The 16,487-nt window shown below is 37.7% G+C and overlaps 1 protein-coding gene across 1 annotated transcript in view; it reads right to left on the bottom strand.

Moving 5' to 3' along the window:
- Positions 1–16,487, bottom strand: part of LIPC (lipase C, hepatic type) — a gene marked incomplete at both ends in the record, with an annotated part of 76,048 nt that overhangs the window by 16,208 nt on the left and 43,353 nt on the right.

A 16,487-nucleotide genomic window follows, 5' to 3' on the forward strand; every position in this document is an offset into this window, starting at 1 on the left:
ACTCTTTTAGTTGTCTGAAAATTATGTAATGAATTATTCCTAAACTAGAAAAAAATGGACATTAGTAGAAAAAAGGTTAAGCTTTGCGGGACTGGACAAATGAGAGGTTACAGTTGTTTGTATTGGAAAAGAAACTTTGAGTGGAGAGAGTTTACTAATGGAGTTCCTCGAGGACTGTTTTTTGGATAATCTTGTTTTCCTATTTGCATTAAAGAAGCAGGAAAGATAAAAGACTGCCAAAATTTGGGAGGCATTTGCTAATACTGCAGAGAGCAAAATGTTAAACACTAAGAGCTAGATCGCCTTGAAAATATGACAACAGAACCAGGTAGAGATCTTGTACTATGAAGTGCAAAGTCATGCAGTTGATAGCAATTTCTTAAAAATGGCGCTTATAAGTAAGAAGTGACATAAGGGGAAAAACACTTGACTGTAGTAATTCATAACAAAACTGACTGAGTCACTGCTGTGATTTGGGTGTGAGAAAGGAAAACATAATCCCAAGATGCACCAAGGAAGATGTTGTGGGTAGGAAGAGAGGATGTTTAGTACTAGTAAGTTATTATTAACAACATACAGAGCAGTGTGTATAGTATTTTATTCACTGAGAAAGAAGTTAAATTATCTGTGTTGGACAGAACTCATGTTAGTTAAATTTTATTTCTTGTATTTTTCTTGCATAGAAGTGCCTCAATATGCCATTAATATTAGAAATACTGTATTTTGTCTTCTAAGTCAGCACATTTAATTTCTTTTGTACATCACAACTCATGTCTGGAGGTGCTTTCAGAAACCCATCTAAAATCATAGCATATTCATTTCTATATTCTATCTGGAAATATATCCTGAGGTTCTCTGACATTGTTGTCTTTATAGGATTTTGATAATTTGCAAGATGCTTCTGATACATTTATAGATGAGCCTTCATCCTGCAAGCAGTTTTGGTGATGGGAAACTCCCATACTCATATATTTGCAGTAGTAGCATGTTATAATGCAAAGTACAAGGAATCCTAATGTGAAAGCATGCTGGATTTAGATCAGACTATTTTTGTCACATGTCAGTCTTGTTAGAAATTTTATTCAGGGTTTTATTTTAATATAACGATATGACATGATACAAAAAGCACATTTAATTTGGTTAAGTGAATGGCAATTCTGGCAAGAAAACTCCCAAGCTGAACTGCACTGGCTGTGCACTGTTTTCTCTTTGTCCCTAATTATTGTACATTCCAAGTAACTGCAGGCAATGTTATGTTTCCTGGCTAGGAAACATTATTGTATAAAGTTGTTCAGTCTTTTATGAGAGCTGGAATTTCATAAGCTTCAAAGATAGATCGTGAAGGTTTAGTTGTCAAAATTCTTAGCTTTGATGTCTCGCATTTTTCATAATGGCGCTTTTAGCTGTGGTAACTGGCTAGGACTAAGTCTGATCATTTCTCTTTTACAATGTCTGCTTAACAGCATTTCTGTTTGTTTTTTTTTTTTTTTTTTGCTGGGAGTGGACTCAGTTTCTGAAGAAAGTAATATTAGGAGAAAGTGAATCTAGATAAAGAACTGAAAATTAGAAAGAGTTCTAATTACGGTTGTATTCTTTACCTCTGTTATTTTCAGGCTTTGGGGAGTACTCCTTACACAAAGATAAGTACTGTGCTCTATTTTTAGCACAAAGAAAAACAAACTTGTGCCTGTTATTGTACACATACTTTCTTTGTTTTATGCCTTGTTTTAATTTTCCTTTTGCTCTGTTTCTGCAAAGCAAAGGCGCTTTGTCACTTTCCGTATTGTTTGTACATACTACAGAAAACAAGTCTAATAAATAGTTTTTTTCTTTATACATTGACTGCGAAAGTGCTGTGGTGCTTTAATGGGTGAGCTTTTGGCTTGGTAGTAAGTCTGAGATTAAAAATACAGTTTGAACTTCTTCAAGGCTGTCAAAAATTAAAAGTGCCTTCAGAATCTGTTGTGTTACTAGACAAAACTGCTTCAATCTGTTAATCCATGTGATGACTTGGAGAAGAAAATAGTCTGAAGAGTTTGGCTTCTACAACAGGCTTTTGCTAAAAATGCCGTAGCCGTGACTCAGTGACATGATTGAAGGGAACTGCAAAGTTTCATAGGTCAGTTTACAAAAAGAACAACATAGAACTACTAAAAATTTTCCTGTGCTGACTAGCTAAGTGGGCCAAGATCTTCCTGAAACTTAGAAAGTTTCTCTTTGGAAAATTAGCCCTTACCCAGGTGAGTTGCTGACTTAATTTGGTTAAGGGAAGAGTGACTGGTTGTCATCTACATGAATTTGTGCAAAGTGGTTGACTCTGTCCCGCACAAGATCATTGTCTCTAAACTAGAGAGGCATGGATTTGATGGATGGACCACTTGGCTGGGTGGTCACCCTCAGAGTTGTGGTCAATGGATCGATGTCCAAGTGCAGACCAGTGACAAGTGGTGATCCTCAGGGATCAGTGTTGAGACCAGTGTTATTCAGCGTCTTTGTTGGTGACATGGACAGTGGGATTGAGTGCACCTTCAGCAAACTTGCTGATGACACCAAGCTGTGTGGTGTAGTCAGGAGCAGGACACTGGCCAGGGTTTGAAACCAGGAAATATCATAATGTTGGGGGGGAGGGGAGTGATCCAGAATCTAAATTAATTTCTTTAAATAGCATGTCTGGACATAATAATAATACAATTACAAAATACCTGCTTCACACCACAGAATTTGCCTAAAGGTATCAGGAATGAGGACAAAGTATGGTAGGACTACATAAGGTGAAGAGCAAAATTTTAATATTGAAAGTCATACATTTTAAATTCGGCTTATGGTAAAGCATAAAAACTTTGATTAGAATTGGCATTCCCAGTTAAGGAAGGTAGCTTTTCTGGTGAAGAAAACTAATGTTCAGCATCCTTCTTTCTGTCATGGAACTCTACAGGAAGAGTTTCTCAATAAGGTATCACTGAAGAGGGTTAAAGAGGAGGTTTCAATGGCACTCACCTAATCCATAGGCAATTGAAAAATTATGAATGGAAGCTGAACTTTGGGTTGCTAGTATGTTAATTTTGCTTAAAAATCATACACATGAGCATGTGAATACACACCCCTCTACCTACACACAGCACATTTTTTCTTTTTTGCCTTTTCACTCTTACTGCAGCATCCTTTCATGTCATGAGTGGATTTGTCTGAGCTTTAATAAATCTTCAGTATCTTTTGGATGGTTTTTACTGCTTTTCATTCATGTAAATGTTTTCAGAAGAGTGCTTATTTATTGTGTTGTTATTTTAGTGTGGCTAGCACCCAACTGGTCACATTTAAGGAAGAAATGACAACTTTTTGTGGTCTCCAGAATTAGAGAATTCTGTTGTGAAATTGAGCAAGGGCACTGATGTGTTAATGGTTTTTGTTTGGGCCATGGAAAGTGAAGTACATCACAGATCCATTCAATTCCATAGGGGGAATTGAATTCTGGGGGGCTCTAACGGGGGGTTTATTACTTAAAAAAAAAAAAAGAGCAAATGATATGGGAGTGTTCAGGGGCCTTAATCTGACAAATGCTTCACTAAGAGCTATTCTTGCTTGAAGCATAGTTGTTGGTGTTCATGTTGGATATGGAATATGCTGTTCAGTAACCCCTCTTAGTTTGTTTTGTAGCACCTGTCACAACTTCCAGACTGTGTGCTTACTAGGGAAAGCCATTTGCTGCAACTGACACAAAATGACACAAAGAAATAGTAGGCTATAAGAATACACATTGTAATGGACTCCTAAATCTAAGAATCCTGGAAAATTTAAGCACTAGTATGTAAAATGTAGAGAAGTGTATGTTTTAGTTGCTTGATGTTTACCTGAACATTTTATAAGCTGCTGTAGGCAATAATTTTTGTATAATAGCAGGCACAAAATCAGGATCAGAATTCTGCTGTTTAAAAATGTATCCAATAAAAATGGTGATGGGAATGGACTGGAAACATTAGGCTGGCATTTGTTTGCTTTTACTGATTTACAGCACTACCTTGAAGTGGGGTGTGGTTCATTCTCTATTTTACTGAGATTTGTTATTTAAGGTACTTACATGTAAGCTGATTTTTATTGTTTATGCCAGTTAAAGGCTTTTGTATGCCATTGACTGACAGTTGAAAACTTTGTCTCATGTAGTTCATAAGTGAGTACTCTAAACCAGTGTGCTTGGGGGGTGGGGTGGGGGAGGGAATTCTGGGTCTTTGATTGCTCTAGGATCCCAGGCAAGATAAGGAAGTCAAAACTAAGGTCTGTTGACTCAGGAGAGGTCCTCTCCCTTTAACCTTTTGTTAAGATATTTTAAAACCTTTGTTGAAAAATCCATGAAGAGGGGAGCACATAAAACCATGCCATTCATTCCCTGTGTGTTTAATGGCTTTCAAATCATCCAGATAAGGCTACTAGAGGGTGGCATTTTTTGGTGTCTAAATACAGCCGATACTTCCTGAACCCGTTATGATCAGCCACTGTTATCATGCTTTGAATCACTGGGGAAGACACAGTTGTCTGAGATAATCAATAAAAATAAAAACTTATCCCACAGTTTAACCAAGAGAAGGTTGTTCTTCTGTGCTCTACCTGGACCTCTCAGGTCCATGTTCTTTATTTACCTGGGCTATTGGTGGAAGGGGTGAGGATCCTGTAAGTTTGTGTGCAGGTGTGATTAGCAACTGTAGTGTTAGAACTGTACGCTGGGCTGCATCAGTGTGGCCAGTAGGTCAAGGGAAATGATTCTCCCTCTCTACTCTGCTTGCATGAGACTCCACCTGAAGTACTGCTTTCAGCTCTGAGGCCCCCAACACAAGAGGGATGTAGACCTGCTTGAGCATGTCCAGAAGAGAGATGCTCTGAGGCCTGGAGCAGCTTTGCTATGGAGACAGTCTGAGAGAGCTGGGCTTGTTCAACCTGGAGAAGGCTCATGGGAGACCTCAGAGCAGCTTTCCAGTACCTTAAGAGTGCTTACAAGAAATCTGAAGAGGGACTTTAGACAAGAGCAAACTGAAAGAGGGTGGATTTATCAAAATATTTATCTAATATTAGGAAGAAATTCTTCCCTGTGAGGGTGTTGAGGTCCTGGCACAGGTTGCCCAGAGAAGCTGTGGCTGCCCCATCCCTGGCTGTGTTCAAGGCCTGGTTGGAGGAGGCTTTGAGCACTTTGGTCTAGTAGAAGGTGTCTCTGCCATGTTAGGGTGATCTTTCAGGTCCCTTCCAACCCAAACCATTCTATGAACTGTCAGCAGAGATCCACATCCCTCTCATTTTCTGGTTAGTTCTATTCAGAATTAATTTCTGGGTGCAGGCAATTGGAGAAAGAAAAGAATATGATGTCTTGTTCAGTAATAGCAGAACCATGATTTTAAGAAATTATTAACATGTTAGTAAGGAGCTTAGACCTAGATGATATTTCTCCCTCTCTTTTTTAAAATTAGAATGCTTTCCAAAGGTAAAGTAATTTCAAAAAATATCCAGCATTGAATTCATGATGTATATAAGCACTGTAGAAACTATTCAGAGGATTTAGTACAGATCACTGTTTAGTACAACTTGTTTGCTTGGTGGTCTAAGACATGAAGGAGTGCAACCTACTCTCAGGAGTTGCTTATATTAAAATAATAGAAAAAATACCCTCAGTTGATTTTTAAATTCTCTGCTTATGAATCTTGTACTGATACTTATTTGAAATTGCCTCTTAAGGCAGGTAGTAGGCACAGGTACAAACAGTTTCAGTTCCTTGCAGTACTTTAGCTAGGAGTATTTGTGTGTCTGGAGAATAAAACTAGCATATCAAAACAGAAGTCTTGCAAAAAAACCTTGGAACAGATGACGAAAGGGATTAAATACCATGTTTTGGTTTCTGCTTGCTGTTGTGTATCTCAGTTATTCAGAGATTTAGCTCTTAAGTTACCTGTGAGTTCCTCTAAATTATCTGTTTATTATTTACATGTATTACTTAATTGCAGAGAATGTATTTTTATTCCTCCTCTAACTAAATTAGTATTTGTCATTGGTTTTGAACACTGGATTGTCTCAAAATTCTCCAAAGAATTGCCTTTTTTTTTATTATTATTCCTGTGCCTTACTCTTTTAATCTTCTTTTCCCTGTAAAATCCTTCCTTACTATGTGAAACTACAAAGCTTTTCACATGTCCTTTATTTAGAATCAAGTATTGAAGTGATGGTTAGAACAGAAGGCAAAGCAGTAACACCCACCCTCCAAACTGTTAACTGTTCCTTTTGTCTTTTTATATCATATGAAAACTTCATGGAAGAACACTGATCTCAAAAGCTTGACATCTCTTTTCTTGTCTGATTAAGTTAGGTAAACAATTTTTTCCTCTTTTCTATCCTTCATTATAACATAATTTAAAAATATTAGTTCTCCATTAAATAATCTCCAGTACAATAATCAACAAGCTTGTGAGACTGTTGCAAAAGAACAGGGCAACCAGTGCACAAAGAAACCAGCAGTGCCTCTTTGTTTTCAGCTCAGCTGCTGGGCTCTGGGCTGATGCCCTGTGCAGAACAAAACACTCAGATCTCTCTCTCAAAGGGTGCAGAAGGAGGCACCAACCACACAGCTATTGGACAGCTTGCATTATTTACAGGGTGACAAATATGCTGTCTTCCTTGTTTTCTCATGTAAAATACTTATAAATGTGAACATTTAAGTGCTACTTGTGCAATGTGTAATTGCTAAATTGAAATTAGAACACCAGTCTAATCTGAATTTCCTGAAAAAAATTATCGGAAATCATTACAATATGGTTTTCGGGAATGTTTTGGACTAGCACATAATCTAGATCTCAAATTGCTACTATAAATTAGTGTTACAAATAATCATCTCCCATCTGTTACCTAACCAAAACTTTCATAGTTTCAAGTAAGTTGAAAGAAGGTATATGTTGGGAAAAATACTTTTGCCCTTCATGAAAATGCTTCCTTTTGAATATATACATGACTCAATTTTTTTGGCAAGCGTTTCTGCCGAGGTGTTCAGATGCCTGATTTGGAGCTTAAATTTCCTTTTTCTTCATATTAAAAGCAAAAAGAAGAAATAATCACAAACTGCCTATACAAAATGTATTTGTTTGTGGGATGTTATCAGTAGAAGGGGCAAATGAATAATAACAAATGTGAAGCTAAGTACATTAGGACTCTTCAGCCCAGAGACAGCTAAGAGGGATATGGTACAGAGGTCTATAAAATCATGGATATCATGAACCACTTGTATGTCTTTCCCAGTACAAAATGTAAGGATTATTTTGATAAATATTTTGACAGCAAAAGATGATGAAAGGGTTCTCCTCAAGACGTAGTTAATCTGTGGAATTCCTTGCTAGGTGTGATGTAGGTATTAAGCATTTATCTGAGGTTAGTTGGAAACTGGAAGTATCTGTGTAAGAGAAATCCAGTGAGGATTACTATACACATAGACACCAGCACTTACTCAGGAGATCCATGAACTGAAAATGGTTGATGGCTGGGAGAGTACGTGGGGGAAGTGCTATGTGTCAATGTCCTCTGCTGAATATGCATCTGCTTTTGGGCACTGCTCAGGTGCGTGAACTAGATGGAGTCTGGGTTTCATCCACTACAGCCACGCTTCTGTTTGATTAGAGCTACCTGGCATTACTTTTAAAAAAATAATGTTGAAATCAGAATTGATCAACAACATATTTAGGCTTATTTATGTTGAAATGTTTGAATCTTGGATTTGCAGTTTTGATGCTGTTGAAATTTTGGCTTTTTATCTAGTTTTGGCTAGAAAATGTCCTTGGGATATGAAAATATTTTCCTGTTTAGCTTAGTAAAATTCAAGTCATTTCTTACCCTGGAAGAGGTGAACTAGACCTAAACAGGAAATATAGAACAAAGAATTCAAAACCGTTCATGTACTTGCTTATAAGATTGTGATTCAGAGCACTGTTTTCTTCAATTTTATTTCTAAGGGACCAGGAGGAAGCTTCTGTTGCTTATATGCATATCCCTTGGAACTGTTCCACATACACTGACACTATCATGACAGGTGTAAATTTTGATTTAAAAAAGCCAGTCTTGCAAAAACCAAGACATTTTGGGGGTTGTATTTTAGGATAGCTCTGCTGGAAGTGGGAGTTCATTTTCTTTCTATGACCTTACTTTTTCTTCTGTGTGATCCTGCAGTGAAATCACATGTCTGGTGCCAACTTGCTATGTCAGAAATTCTGGATCTTGGCATTCCTTAGGATGAGAACAAATGAAATATATACAGCAAGAACATGTGTTTGAAGCCCAGGGAAAAATAATGGGGTATTTATAAAAATGAGAAAATAGAAGCATTAGAATTTTCAGAATGTTAGCACGGGAAGCTGTTACTGAGTGAAACTCAGTCACTAGACCATGGCACAGCCCTCCAGGCCTGACTGCTGCACAGTAGCTGTATTTCCTAGAAGGCAGAGCTGATGGGTGGTGACTGTAGGTGCAGACACAGTATTCATAGGCACAATCAGCCTTGTCAGCACAGGGAAATAAGTGTATTGTAGATTTGCTTACAATCTTGTGGTACTAGCTATTCTCAGAACCTCCCTTTGTGAGTATTTATGCTTGCCACCATTTTGATGCTCAGAAAAAGATAAATGCCTGTCTCAGAGTTTGCAGAAAGGCTGTGGGAAATGAGGAGGTCAGTGGTGCACAAGAGATGATTGAGTGTTGCAGTGGAAAGCAGTTAAAAAAAGAAAAAAAGGGGGGGAAGAATTTTAATGAATTTTAGCCTTAGAACTGTAGTAACAAATGCAAGGAGATAAGACAGCTCTCCAGGCCCAGGCCCATTCGTTAAGTGGGGGAATCTGCCTAGCTTAAGTATAATTGAATCCCAGTCTACCAAAGTGGCCTTTGTTCAGTTCAAGGAGTAGAACCAAGCAGCCAAAAGTCTCAGTCTAAAAGTGGTGATTTGGCATCTGATCCCTTCAAGTATTCATACTTCCAAGAAATCTCTGTTTTAGAGGAGTTACTGCGAAAATTTCTAGGGATATGTTATTGGGAGCTTTATTTTGCTTAAATCACCCTCTCCTCCCTTCCTTCTTGTTTCCTTTTTTCTTGTCTCTGATATGGTCCTGGTTTTTTCCATTGTGTCCTTTGGTTTGGGGTTTGGTTTTTTTTGTGTGTGTGTGTATGTGTTTGGTTTTGGTCTTTTTTTAGTAATGTTGTTTTATTTTTCCTGGTTTTGTCTGAAAGCCTCAGTTAAGCCAGATTAGTTGATGGGAAATCCTGGTTTTGCAGCACATAGGGACTGTTAGCTTTGACAATCGCTAGGTGTGTTCATCTAAGCTAGAGTTTGATGGTTTTCACTGATATAGTATCAAAGGGCTTTGATCATTTTAAGCGTATGCTGAATTTCTCCAAACTCATCTTTTACAGTGGATGCCTGTAGCTTCCAAAAGCTCTGCAGTCAACACTGTTTACAGACATTATCTCTATGCAATGATGTCTAGAAATGAGATTTCTTACCAAACATTGATTTATTTTTTTTAATTAGGCTCTTTAAGAGGAAGGGAAATTTACTGTGGAGATATTTTAAAGTAGATTCTGCATACTGAGCCCATTTTTATTATTGCTGTAATACAATTTTTGTTATAGTTTCCCTTGTACAAGTGACCTGAGTCCAGATTGTAATTGCTGTTGCTTAAGCCATAGTTCACAGAAATTTTTCAAGTACTTTTGTCTAATGCCTCTAGTACAACTGTCTCTTAAATGACCACTCTTAAGAGTGGTCACACAATGTTTGACAAAGATTTGTTAGCTGAAGTTTGGGATGAGCCATTATCAAAATTGGCAAAGCTGTTGCTGAGCTCTGCAGGCCTTTCCAGGAGTCCTTTGAAAACTATTATTCAAGGTATTATTTTGTGGAATACTTAATACTATATGCATTCTATAATGCAAAAAGTCATTAAAAAGATTAACAGCATACAGAATTTTTATTAGGAGCTTTATCCCTTTAACCCATAAGGCCAGACACCTTTGCACACTGTGATTCCAGTCATGGAGACAAGATGTATAAAATGATCAAAATTGTATTTTAAAAGTCATGGGGCTAAGGTCCAGCAAGTTAGATGGCTGGGCATCTGATCTGTGCCCATTCAAAGCCTTAAATCTCAATTTTAAGTGAGATAAAGCTGCTTCTTGGGAATAGTGCAAGGGCACACAGTGCTGGAATTTTAACCTGCTACTACAGTGACAGTGACAATTTGTGTCTGGGCCTCTGGTAGTATTTGAATTTTAGTTGTAAAACTCAAAATTTGGGATGAAGAGAGAAAAGGCTGGTTTTGGAGCTGTTCCAAGTCAAGAAATCTGGAAACTAGTAGCAATAAAGAAGTATTAGAGGGCAGTAAAGTAGAACCTAGTGATATGCTAGAGCTTAGTTTGGTTCATAATTATCCATTATAGCTATGTAATTTGTATAACTACCTTATGTGGTGTTGTATGAAGTGCATACACATACAGAAACATATATATATTTATAAAAATCTATACGCAATTGTTAAATGCTATGTATAAATACAACAGTGCTTATATGTACTTGATACAGTATATGATATTCCCCTCATTATTACAGCATTTAATATGAATGAAATATTCCTTTGGGCATTTGTATTAGAAGGTTCAAGTATTTGATATTCATAGACCATATACATAAAATGTCCGTGAATGTTTCTAGATACTCCCTGTGCATCCATGCATCTCTGAACACTCTTTGTACAGGCCCAGAGCATGACTCTTAATGCAGGTGAAGGACATGCTAAGAACAGCGGCAGTAGTTCAGATAACCTTGATAAAACTTGGCATAAGTAAACCACTAATTTCCTTGATAAATTTTGATTATGTTTTTTCTTCTTCTGTATTATTTGGTATTGGTTTCTCTTTGACCAGATTTTTAGTGTGTCTAGTTTGATCTGTTAAGTCTGTTCCTGAAGTCCTGTGTCTCTAGGCTTTGACAACAGTATGTCAGATTGAAGGAAATTTTAATGTTCAGTTTCAGTTGGATCTTTTTTTAGTTGCGTGTTTGTTGTTTTATCAGTTGCAGAATGTCATGAACCAAACTCTGAAGAATGAAGTTGCTTTCCATATTTCTAATACATGGAAACTGATGAACAAAATTACTGTGTTCCAAAGTGAATTATAGTACAATTGTTATGTGTTTGTTTTCTAGGCCACCTGAAAGTGAACACAATTTTTTCAGTTAATATGTCTTAGAGATTGCTAAAACCTATTATGAAATAATTGGGAAAATGAATAAATTTTGGAAGTGCAAACTGTCTTAATTCACCAGCTGCTCTTGCTCATTCTCTCTAGACTGCTTCCAGCTTCACAAATGTATGAATACGAGAACAGATACCATTCTGTGGAGCTTCTTTGATCTCTGCTTGTGATACCTCATTGGGGAGAAAGTGATCATAAATTAACTGAACCATGAATGAGCTGTTGAATTCTTCACATGTTATTAGATTTGCTGATGGATGCTTAATGAAACAGCCTTTTGTTCTGTCACCAGGAGCTGATCAACAGAATCCAACAGGGCAGGACACAGAAAGTGTGCTGAAGGCATGTTTGCTTTGCAGAGCAAACTGGATCTGCTTTAGTGGAGAAAATTCAACAAGTATAGACAGTATTAAATTTTACTATAAATTGATGGGGTTTATAAATTGGAAGTATGAAATCTTTCCAAAAGGATGGTGTCGTTAAACAAGAGATATATTAAATCTGATGGCATGAAAAGCATAAAAGAAGAATGAAAAGACCAGTTGTCAGATAGTGAAAAGGGAGTTGTTCCGAGGTGATTATGCAATAGCAAGGGTAACAAAAGGCCTGCAGACTTCCTTTTGAAATCAGTGGGACTGGAAGTACTTAGTACCCTTCATGGGTCCTGACCAGTTTGTGACTTTTACCTCAAGATATTTTTTTTTCTGCTCTAGTAGAGCTTAGTGCCCTGGAAACATTAGTCCACTTAACAGCTTTGGTTGCTGACCACTATACTGTTGGATTTTAGATTTCCTAGTTTCTGTTGTGCCCAGGAAGTGAGAAGTGTGAACTGCATAATATATGTATATATGATATTACTGAATTACAACTGCTTTGGTGAAAAGGAGATGACAGTCAGCTGGCTAGTTAGTGGATCTTGGAGCATGGATGCTTTCCTGCAAGATCTATATGAGAAGTTCATAGCGGGCTTGTCCTTTCTGTGATAAAGGTTGAACTTCATAATGTCAGACTTGGCTCCCTAATAAGTAGGCTGATCTGCTAAGTTTCCAACTAGTCCAGTTATCGCTTAGAAGGAAAAGAACAGATAGACAAGTAATAATAGCCTTCAAATCTCAGTAAAGAACATCTGAGTAGAGTTAATGCACTGATGAAGTCTCACGAGATGCCGTCACTAAAATCACTGTACACTGACCATCTCTGAACCTGGGAACTTTGCATGTAAGTAATTAATAATACTTAGACTCACAGAATCAACTAGGTTGGAAAAGAACTTTAAGATCATGAAGTCCAACCATTACCCCAGGACTGCCAAGACCACCACTAAAGCCTATCACTGAGGGCCTCATCTACACTGTTTTTGAAAACGTCCAGGGACATTCTTGGGGATGTGCTTTGTGGGTAAGGTATTAGTTGATCAGTGATTACTAATTTCATTTCCCTGTCATAGACGTGCACAGTAGCCTCTCTGAAGCCGAGGTTAACCTCTACATAACCTTCACATTGCCTTCTGCCACTTCAGCATTACAAACTAGTCACCTGTGGGAACAGCTCAGAAAACATAAAGGTAAAATTAATTGTAACATATATTAGAAAAATTCTGATAGTGACGATAGCTGCTTACTCATTTTAATTAATATGGTGGCAAGAAATAAATTTGCTGGCAAGAGACATAGGCTTATACAAGGTCTTTGGCTTTAAAGAAACACATTGTTTTTGAGACTTCATTACATGAGAAAGCAAGCTTGTGTCCAAATTCTGTAGTCTTCAATGCTTGTGAGTGATTCCATCTATTTATTTTTCTGATACAGAAAAAATCACCTACCCACCAACATGCAGAACATGTTAGTCACCTGGTAAAAGGCCAGGAGCAGTACCACTGATGAAATCACTGATAGCCTTGTACAACTGTATCACTGGTTAAGAAAGAAAGGAATATGGAAAGGAAAGAGATTATTTTAATGAAAAATATTGTGATCAATATAAATCAAACTGATGAGTTTATGCTGTGTTGTTCTTTCTCAGTGTAAATGATCAGATTGAGCCTATCTACTTTCTACTTGCATTTTAAGATGCTCATTTAACAAATCTTTTTGGACTCTTACATAAAAAATACATGTAACGCACACATAAGTATAGCAGAGTAATTTCCCCAAATGTAATAACTCTGAGAATTATTATTTGCATTCTAGTGTACTCAGAGGCCTATTCAGGATAGGAGCCCCATTGTGGCAAGCATTACCAGCCACTGAAGATGATTAAGGGAACAGATTTTTGTTCCCCTGCGAACTACATTGATTTAGCAGATTTTTTCATGAGCTTGGTTCATGTCCTTAAGCCTTAGTTCTGGGATCTTTAGGAATGTGTCCCCATAAATCAATTTTGTGTGGCCTTAAGCTGTTCAGCTGCAATACTGGAGCTAATTTTAAAAAAGATGTAAGACTGGAGGTACCAGAAAACAATGGGAGAAGACATACATCACTGAGAGTGGAGGCATTCAGAATTAGAAATTACTGCTCCTAGAGGTGCTAGGTGGTGTAGGCACTAGTGCTTTTCAGCTGGGGAGGGTCCCTGCCTGAGGCTGGCTGAGCAGGAGTGGTGTGCTGCCTGTTGTAGCATGTTATGATGCCAAGCTTTATGCCAGGAAGTGCACTGTCATACTTGCTCTGTAAGGGAATAAGACTTATAAAGATTTTATGGAAATGTTATACAGTATTGGTGAGGGTGGAACCCCTGCCCTCAGGCGTGGTCCTAGGAGCTGTGCATCCGTGGAAGTGATAACAAAGAACTCAGCGGTCCCACTCCCCCATTCCTGAGTAGAGCAGCTATGACTCTTGCCCTCATCTGATTCTGTTCACTCAGCCAACATGTGAAAATTCACTTTTCTTTCTAATGGGTTAATTTGCTCTTGGCTTCTAAGAAGACTCCTTCAGAAATTTTCTAGGTCAACATTAAGAATAAGAAAGAAATGACATCACAGAAGTGAGCAGGCATGTGCTTCCAGAAACTGCATATGTGAAGATCAGAATGGAGGCAGGACGCATCTAAAGTCTTAAGCAAAAAGTCTGTCACCCAAAAATAGTGATTGTAGAAAAATTTGCGTTTTAATTTGCTTAAGATTCTTTTGTGAAAAATATCAACGTAGCCTGCTCAAATCTTCCTGTACTTTTTCTTATGCTAATAGAATGATATCTCTGAAAGTGCCTGAAAAGCTGATTTTATAATCTGGCTTCATTTGACTAGCACAAAGTATGTAGGCTCAGAAGTTAAAAATTCTCCAAATAGTTACAGACCGTTTGTATTTGGGCAACAATGTGAAACTTCATAGAAGTGGCTGCGAAAACCTAATGAGACTCTCAGAGGAAAGCTGGAAGCCCATTCCTTTTTAATGCTTGAGAGAGGACGTAGCAGAGCCAGAAAGTCTCATGAATGCAATGTGAGAGAAAGGAACAGTTTGTTATGAATCCAGAAATTGCCATCTCTTACATTCACAAGCCCAGAAGAGAGATCAGTGGCTCAGCTGAACATCCAGATAGCCATTTTTTCTGCTTGGTGAACAGCTGCCCTTTCTGAACATGGCAAGCATACAAAAAGCACTAGAACAATGTCAGAATGGCATGTTTTTCCAGCCCTTCTGTGAAAAGTATAGATGTGACAAGTAAAGGCATCAGAAGGTGCGTAATCAGAATTATTATACAATCATTTATGAGAACAGCTGTGTGAGTAAAATCATAATGGTCATCCTTTTAGCACTCTTGCCCAAGTAGCTGTATTACAGCATGCGGTAGAAAGGGAGGACACTGAACTATGGGCTTGACCCTGTGATACTCTGGACAGGAGTACTCCTGGGGTAAGGCAGCATGTGGGTGCTGCTGCAGGTCAGAATCTCTGTGAATGTGAGGAGACAACAGTATCTGGAGAGAAGGACCTGAGTGCTCAAATATAATGTGGGGATTACCTTTCTGTGCAAAACTGAATTTCTGCCTAGGAATTCAGTTCTGCATTGTCCTCCTAACTACTCTAGTTTGTCAAAAGCTGCTTTCCCATATTGTGCATAGGTGGTGCTTATAACACTAACTCATGCTTCTGACTTTGGCTGGCATGTTTTACCTAGAATCTGTCATATTTTACCTAGAATCTGTCATGTTTCATAGGGCAAAGAAAATGGGACTGCTATTCATATGTAAAGAATTAAAGACCCAGAATGGGAGGAAATCCTGTATAAAACAGTAGTTAAAAGTCATTCCAGAAGGCTGCTTCTTTCCACTATAGCAATTTTTTTTTTTTTTCAATCTTTTTTTTTTTTTTTTTTTAACTACTGTAACAATAGAAACAAAGCTATTTGAGGGTAGAGTTTCCTTTGTATATAGAACCTGAACGTGCTTCAGAGTATATAATTGTGCTGCAGAAAACTGGTACTTTAACACTCATTACAAAGGAGCATATTACAGCAGCGAACAGTCCTCCTTATCTGCATCCATCTTTACCAGGGCAGAGTTTATCACCTCCCACCAGCCAGAAATTACTCCCCTTACTGTTTCAGTGCTCCAGTGTTGGACCATTACTTATTTGTTGCAAGGAAAATCATCTAGGCTACCTCAGATCACTGATTTTAACTCTTTAAATTACCTTAATTTATATTGCTTGAAACAAATTAAGGCATGCTTACATGAACAGATCTGCTGCATGACTTGGATGAAAGTGGTAGCTTTCTGGAAACAATGAAAGCTAAGGGAGTGCTACAGGCAGTTACCCTTGACTAGAAAAAGGATATTTGTTCGCAGCCTGAGATACATGCATGCAATGATTCAGTAACTTCCTGAAGACTACCTTACTGAATTTTTCTTGAATCCTTAGGATTTAAAAATGGAATTCAGGTATATTGGCTTGTGTGTAATGCTTTCTCAGTCCTAGCATGGACATTATAATCTTTTCACTCTAGTATAAAGGTGCAGAAGTTAGATATAAATAGACAGAACCTGTACCTTTTATTGTTGTCATCTTACTAAGCAGTAGAATCAATTTATGAGATTTCCATAGGCAGAAGTAGTATCAAATTTTGTTCACTTTTATTTAAATGCAGAATACTCTATAATGATCCCAACACCCTTTTTGTCTATGTAAACCATCATTTGGTTCACCTCAAGTGACCAACCTGGTAGCATAATCAAAAGGTTACACAGAGAAGTAGAATTATTTGCCTCTGAGTTTCATGCCTAGAACACCAAGTGGGT

The sequence above is a fragment of the Psittacula echo genome (genome assembly GCF_963264785.1).
Source record: "Psittacula echo genome assembly, chromosome: 10".
Lineage (NCBI taxonomy): Eukaryota > Metazoa > Chordata > Aves > Psittaciformes > Psittacidae > Psittacula > Psittacula echo.